Raw genomic sequence first — 6,705 nt, forward strand, 5'->3', positions numbered from 1 at the left:
CTCATCTCCTGCTCACCTGCTCCTTGTGTGCTCCATGCACCTCACCTTCTGTCCTCCTGATCCTCCTGTGCTCCATGTACCTCATCTCCTGTTCTCTTACTCCTTGTGTGCTCCATGCACCTCATCTTCTGTCCTCCTGATCCTTGTGTGCTCCATGTACCTCACCTTCTGTCCTCCTGATCCTTGTGTGCTCCATGCACCTCATCTTCTGTCCTCCTGATCCTTGTGTGCTCCTTGCACCTCACCTTCTGATTGGCTCCTTGTGTGCTCCATGCACCTCTCACCTTCTGTCCTCCTGATCCTTGTGTGCTCCATGCACCTCTCACCTTCTGTGCTCCTGATCCTTGTGTGCTCCATGCACCTCATATTCTGTCCTCCAGATCCTTGTGTACCCCATGTACTTCACCTTCATTCCTCCAGATCCTTGTGTGCTCCATGTACCTCACCTTCTGTCCTCCTGATCCTTGTGTACCCCATGTACCTCACCTTCTGTCCTCCAGATCCTTGTGTGCTCCATGTACCTCACCTTCATTCCTCCAGATCCGTGTGTACCCCATGTACCTCACCTTCTGTCCTCCTGATCCTTGTGTACCCCATGTACCTCACCTTCTGTCCTCCTGATCCTTGTGTGCTCCATGTACCTCACCTTCTGTCCTCCAGATCTTTGTGTGCTCCATGCACCTCACCTTCTGTCCTCCTGATCCTTGTGTGCTCCATGTACCTCACCTTCTGTCCTCCTGATCCTTGTGTGCTCCATGCACCTTACCTTCTGACTGACTCCTTGTGTGCTCCATGTACCTCACCTTCTGTCCTCCTGATCCTTGTGTGCTCCATGTACCTCATCTTCTGACTGACTCCTTGTGTGCTCCATGCACCTCACCTTCTGTCCTCCTGATCCTTGTGTGCTCCATGTACCTCATCTTCTGACTGACTCCTTGTGTGCTCCATGCACCTCACCTTCTGTCCTCCTGATCCTTGTGTGCTCCATGCACCTCATCTTCTGTCCTCCTGATCCTTGTGTGCTCCATGTACCTCATCTTCTGTCCTCCTGATCCTTGTGTGCTCCATGCACCTCACCTTCTGTCCTCCTGATCCTTGTGTGCTCCATGCACCTCATCTTCTGTCCTCCTGATCCTTGTGTGCTCCATGCACCTCACCTTCTGTCCTCCTGATCCTTGTGTGCTCCATGCACCTCACCTTCTGTCCTCCTGATCCTTGTGTGCTCCATGCACCTCACCTTCTGTCCTCCTGATCCTTGTGTGCTCCATGCACCTCACCTTCTGTCCTCCTGATCCTTGTGTGCTCCATGCACCTCACCTTCTGTCCTCCTGATCCTTGTGTGCTCCATGCACCTCACCTTCTGTCCTCCTGATCCTTGTGTGCTCCATGCACCTCACCTTCTGTCCTCCTGATCCTTGTGTGCTCCATGCACCTCACCTTCTGTCCTCCTGATCCTTGTGTGCTCCATGCACCTCACCTTCTGTCCTCCTGATCCTTGTGTGCTCCATGCACCTCACCTTCTGTCCTCCTGATCCTTGTGTGCTCCATGCACCTCACCTTCTGTCCTCCTGATCCTTGTGTGCTCCATGCACCTCACCTTCTGTCCTCCTGATCCTTGTGTGCTCCATGCACCTCACCTTCTGTCCTCCTGATCCTTGCTACTTCATATGATATCACCTGTGATCCTGACTATTGCATTTTTGATGTTTAGGAATATAGAAACAATGACAATGATTTCAGATATCTCCCCACATGATATGACGATCTGAGTGACAAGATGTGACTGGTCATTGTGAGTGACAAGATGTGATTGGTCACTGTGAGGGACAAGATGTGACTGGTCACTGTGAGGGACAAGATGTGACTGGTCATTGTGAGGGACAAGATGTGACTGGTCATTGTGAGGGACAAGAACTCTTCTTCCATCAGATTGCAGAGGGCAGAAAGTATATTTTGGGGGTAATATTCATGGCAAGGATTCAGGCAAATAGGGAAGATTTCGGGTGTTGTACATATTTGTATTTCTCTATTTATGACGGGCCGCACAAAAAATGTTTTATGAAAATAAAAATGTTACAAATGAATGTTTATTATTCCATTGAGCCATGTGGTGCCGCCCCGAACTCCATTCACCATGTTCCCCCGTCTCCTTTCCTCTGTGTTCCCCCCACGCTTCCAAGACATGTTAGTAGGATAGTTGGCCCCAAAATGTCCGTCCCTTACAGTCTGCACATTGGCATGGAATGTCGGGAATTCCTGCGCTCCGTTGGCAGACCATAACCAGACCATGCTGGTGGAGACGAACCGGCTCAGCAGGTTTATTTATTACAGCGCAGACAATTTACACAGAACATTGCCATCAGTCCCTACCCTCCAGGAGCTTACAATGTGAGGTCCCTATCTCACATGCATACATAGAGGGCCAACTTATAGAGGAGCCAATGAACCTACCAGCATGTCTTGGAGTGTGGGTGGAAACTGGAGTACCCGGAGGAAACCCACCCAAGCACGTGGAGAACATGCAAACTCCATGCAGATAGTGACCTGGCCGGGATTCGAACCGCTGTGCTGCCCCTGTGCTGCCCAGACCTTTGCCCTGTTTGAAGACAAATACAAATATCGGGTCTTAGAGTGATACGTTGTTAGCTCTTATTATTATTATTATTACTGGCCTAATGCTTATTATATGTCATGGATGGAAGTCACATGACTCCACTTCTATGGTCTGCCCAGGTGATGTCTACCCCAGTCAGGGGATGTCTCCTTTGCCCTGTGCATTGTGTATTAGAATTGTCATTTTGTTCCCATAAAATCCTGTTTTCACCTAATTTTCATCCCTTTCCCCATCTCGGTGCTGCTGATCACCAGCCACTTCCTGTCTTACATAGTTACATAGTTAGTCAGGTTGAAAAAAGCATAGAGATAAAGTCGAACCTATAGAGATATAGTCCAACCTATAGAAATATAGTCCAACCTATAGAGATATAGTCCAACCTATAGAGAGATAGTCCAACCTATAGAAATATAGTCCAACCTATAGAAATATAGTCCAACCTATAGAGATAAAGTCCAACCTATAGAGATAGTCCAACCTATAGAGATAGTCCAACCTATAGAGATAAAGTCCAACCTATAGAGATAAAGTCCAACCTATAGAGATAGTCCAACCTATAGAGATAAAGTCCAACCTATAGAGATCTTCATGCACTCGCTCTGGTGTTGGCTGCACATCATTGCACTGGACCCCAGCGAGCAAGGGTGGACCATGCCTGCTAATGTGTCAGCATGGCTGCTTGTAGTCTCCACCACCAGGGGGCGCATGTGACAGAGCCAAACCATTCAAGTTGCTAACCTCCTGCGGTCCCTTAGTGGAGCACTACGTTCCCTTCTTCAGAGATGGTTCATCCAACATAAATCTGGGTAAAGCATTCGTGAAGGAGGGAACTAAGTGTTTCCAAAAGCTTGCACCTCGGAATATATTGAGCGAGCCACACGAATGGTATGGCCCACGTTTATACGTTCCTATGACTACCCACAGCCAGCACGGAACAACAATCTACCCCGTCATCCTCTTTCATTCATCTGTGTTGTTATGTACGTCTGCTATCATTTTGTATGGGTCACGCGGGGGGCATTTCTGGCAGGATCATCGGGTATTTTCTGTACTTGCTGAAAAATGTCTCACTCTGAAAAGAGAAAACAAATGCAGCCGCCACATCTCAGGACGGGTGAGGGGTGAGCTGCAATATATGACATTTCTCTTCTTGGGTTTAGTTATGGAGGAACATTACTCAGAGTTGTGTCCTCAGGATTTTTGTAACATCCTTTCAGACAATCCCCTCGGGGTGGTGTTTCCTTTTAACAATGTGCCAGAGTGAGAAGATCAAAGTCCGGGTGGGACGGTCAGCGGAGGAGTGCCCTGAGGGTTTGGTGGCACCAGAACAATCGGGAGGAGGAAATAACACCATTTCCCCGGCGCTGCTTATCAGGGCTGAAATAACAATATGTAGAGGATTTCTTGGCCGGGATCAGAATGTTCAGAGTTCTTGTGATCGGCAGCACATCCTGGTTCTAATAACCTAAAGAAATGTCTTCCGATATCAGACAAGACCCACCAAGGTTCTTCCCGTTCTTCTGTCAGGTTGGATTTGAACCGGGACTCACTTTGGTCAGTGCTGAACCTTCAGTCTCGCCCACAGAGGCATTTCCCAAAGTCCTTTAAGCAGCACCGTTCCTTCTCTCCCGCTGCAGTGACCGTAGGCTCTAATGGTCCCCTACACATGCCCCTCGTCAATGAAGGTTGCAGAAGAATGTCAGCTCATGCCTGGTCACACCTGCCCCTCAGTGCCTGGTCCTGTCTTCCTAACTCCTGGTGCATGGGCCTTGATTTTTCACGTGCATCTGAACTTGCTTACCTGCCTGATTCCTTGTGACCTTTGACCTCGATTCTGCCTGGAATGTCTGTACATCCACCACCTCCTCGCTGAACTTTTGCTGATATCATGGACTTCGTTTTTGGATCCTGCTATGAAACATGTCTCCTACCATGTACTCCAAATGTACTCCACCAAAGCCTTTGGACTACCTAGCTATGAAACCGATAACCATCATCTCAGCCATCGCTGCATACCCAAAGTATGTTCTTACCGTCTGATGACCCCTACTTGTTATAGCCACGCACCATCATACTTCCACCACAAGCTTTGGACTACCTATCTACCAAACTTGTAACCACCATCTCAGCCATCGCTGCATACCCAAAGTATGGGGGGGAACTACGACATCTGTTCTTACCGTCTGATGACCCCTACTTGTTATAGCCACGCACCATCATACTTCCACCACAAGCTTTGGACTACCTATCTACCAAACTTGTAACCACCATCTCAGCCATCGCTGCATACCCAAAGTATGGGGGAACTACAACAACTGGGCTTACCAACTGAAGATCCCCACTTGTGACAACCACACACCATCATACTTCCATGTACCAGCTTTGGACTACCTAGCTATGGAACCAAAAACCATCATCTCAGCCATCATTGCATGCCCAAAGTATGGAGGAACTACAACATCTGGGCTTACCAACTGAGGACCCCTACTTGTGACAACCACACACCATCATACTTCCATGTACCAGCTTTGGACTACCTAGCTATGGAACCAAAAACCATTATCTCAGCCATCGCTGCATACCCAAGCTATGGGGGAACTACAACATCTGGGCTTACCAACTGAGGACCCCTACTTGTGACAACCACACACCATCATATTTACACCGACCAACTTTTACCTCAAGAGGAAGCCCATTTATCAGCTCAATCCACCTCCAACACAACCTAGGAGGTCTTTAGGCCTTATTTGAGTTACGGCACATGAGCATCAGGGACAAGACGTTAGCAGTGAGGCCAGGGGCCATGAGTGGGTGGTCTTTGCATAATTAGAGGTGGGGTCTTGGTAAGACCAACCCATAAGTTGCATGTGTTGGTCAGTCCTCGTATATTTAGAGGCGGGGTCTGGGTGAGACCATGGTGGGTGGTCCTTGCATATCTAGGGGGCAAGTTCTGGGATAACCCATAATGAGTGTGATTTGGGTTGGCCCATCTAGAAAGTAGGCGGACGATATGCGGACTGGGGGTGGGGTTAACAGTCCCCCAAGATCCAGGACCATAGTTAGTAAGTATGGTGATGAGACCGGGATCATGTAAAATGTCTCATCAGTGCGGGTTCACTCCTATATACCGATTGGGGCAGAACCTTGTATGGCACCATATAGCGTTATGATTCTCTGCATTCTCTAAGGACGCGAAATAGCCCCAAGGCCCCTATCAGACCATGTGATATTTGCCTTGGGTTCAGGTCACATGGGGCAGTCTGTGTAGAGTTGAGGTCAGAGTAGTACGATTGCACCGTGCAACTGTTGGGTATATGCAGGCACTAGGACCTCGGGGCAGTGCTGGATAGATGTGCGGAGTTGTAGGGACCGTTTGCACTGTTGCCTCATGACAGTCATTCTGCAGAGAGGAGCGCAGTGTGTACAGTGTAGGGAGTACTGGCACAGGGGTAGGGTATTGAGCACAGTGTAGGGAGTACTGGCACAGGGGTAGGGTATTGAGCACAGTGTAGGGAGTACTGGCACAGGGGTAGTGTATTGAGCACAGTGTAGGGAGTACTGGCACAGGGGTAGTGTATTGTGTACAGTGTAGGGAGTACTGGCACAGGGTAGTGTATTGAGCACAGTGTAGGGAGTACTGGCACAGGGGTAGTGTATTGAGCACAGTGTAGGGAGTACTGGCACAGGGGTAGTGTATTGAGCACAGTGTAGGGAGTACTGGCACAGGGGTACGGTATTGAGCACAGTGTAGGGAGTACTGGCACAGGGGTAGTGTATTGTGTACAGTGTAGGGAGTACTGGCACAGGGGTAGTGTATTGAGCACAGTGTAGGGAGTACTGGCACAGGGGTAGGGTATTGAGCACAGTGTAGGGAGTACTGGCACAGGGGTAGGTCAGTGAGTGTGAGTGTAGTAGTCCTCGCTGGTTGTAGTCCTCCCTCCTGTGCCATGGGTCTGTGGTGCCTCATCAGCCACCCTGCCTGGTTCCTGTGCTCCCTGGTCCTGGCCGTGGTCCTCCGCATGCAGAGGAAGGGCAGGTGGGACCCCAAGAAATGCGGCGCGGACCTGACTGGAAAAACCGCCATAGTGACC

General features: G+C 49.4%; 1 long non-coding RNA gene across 1 annotated transcript in view; it reads right to left on the reverse strand.

The window, feature by feature from the left end:
• LOC108803953 overlaps nucleotides 1–895 on the reverse strand; it is a 1,706-nt gene extending 811 nt beyond the window's left edge. The window contains exons 1-2 of the long non-coding RNA XR_001942312.1: nucleotides 876–895; nucleotides 487–761 (exon numbers count right to left, since the gene is read on the reverse strand). This is a non-coding gene — a long non-coding RNA (uncharacterized LOC108803953). The remainder of the gene's footprint in view (nucleotides 1–486; nucleotides 762–875) is intronic.
• Between the last annotated feature and the right edge of the window lie 5,810 nt (nucleotides 896–6,705).

The sequence above is a fragment of the Nanorana parkeri genome, unplaced genomic scaffold (assembly GCF_000935625.1).
Source record: "Nanorana parkeri isolate BGI_ZX_2015 unplaced genomic scaffold, ASM93562v1 scaffold4560, whole genome shotgun sequence".
Classification (NCBI taxonomy): domain Eukaryota; kingdom Metazoa; phylum Chordata; class Amphibia; order Anura; family Dicroglossidae; genus Nanorana; species Nanorana parkeri.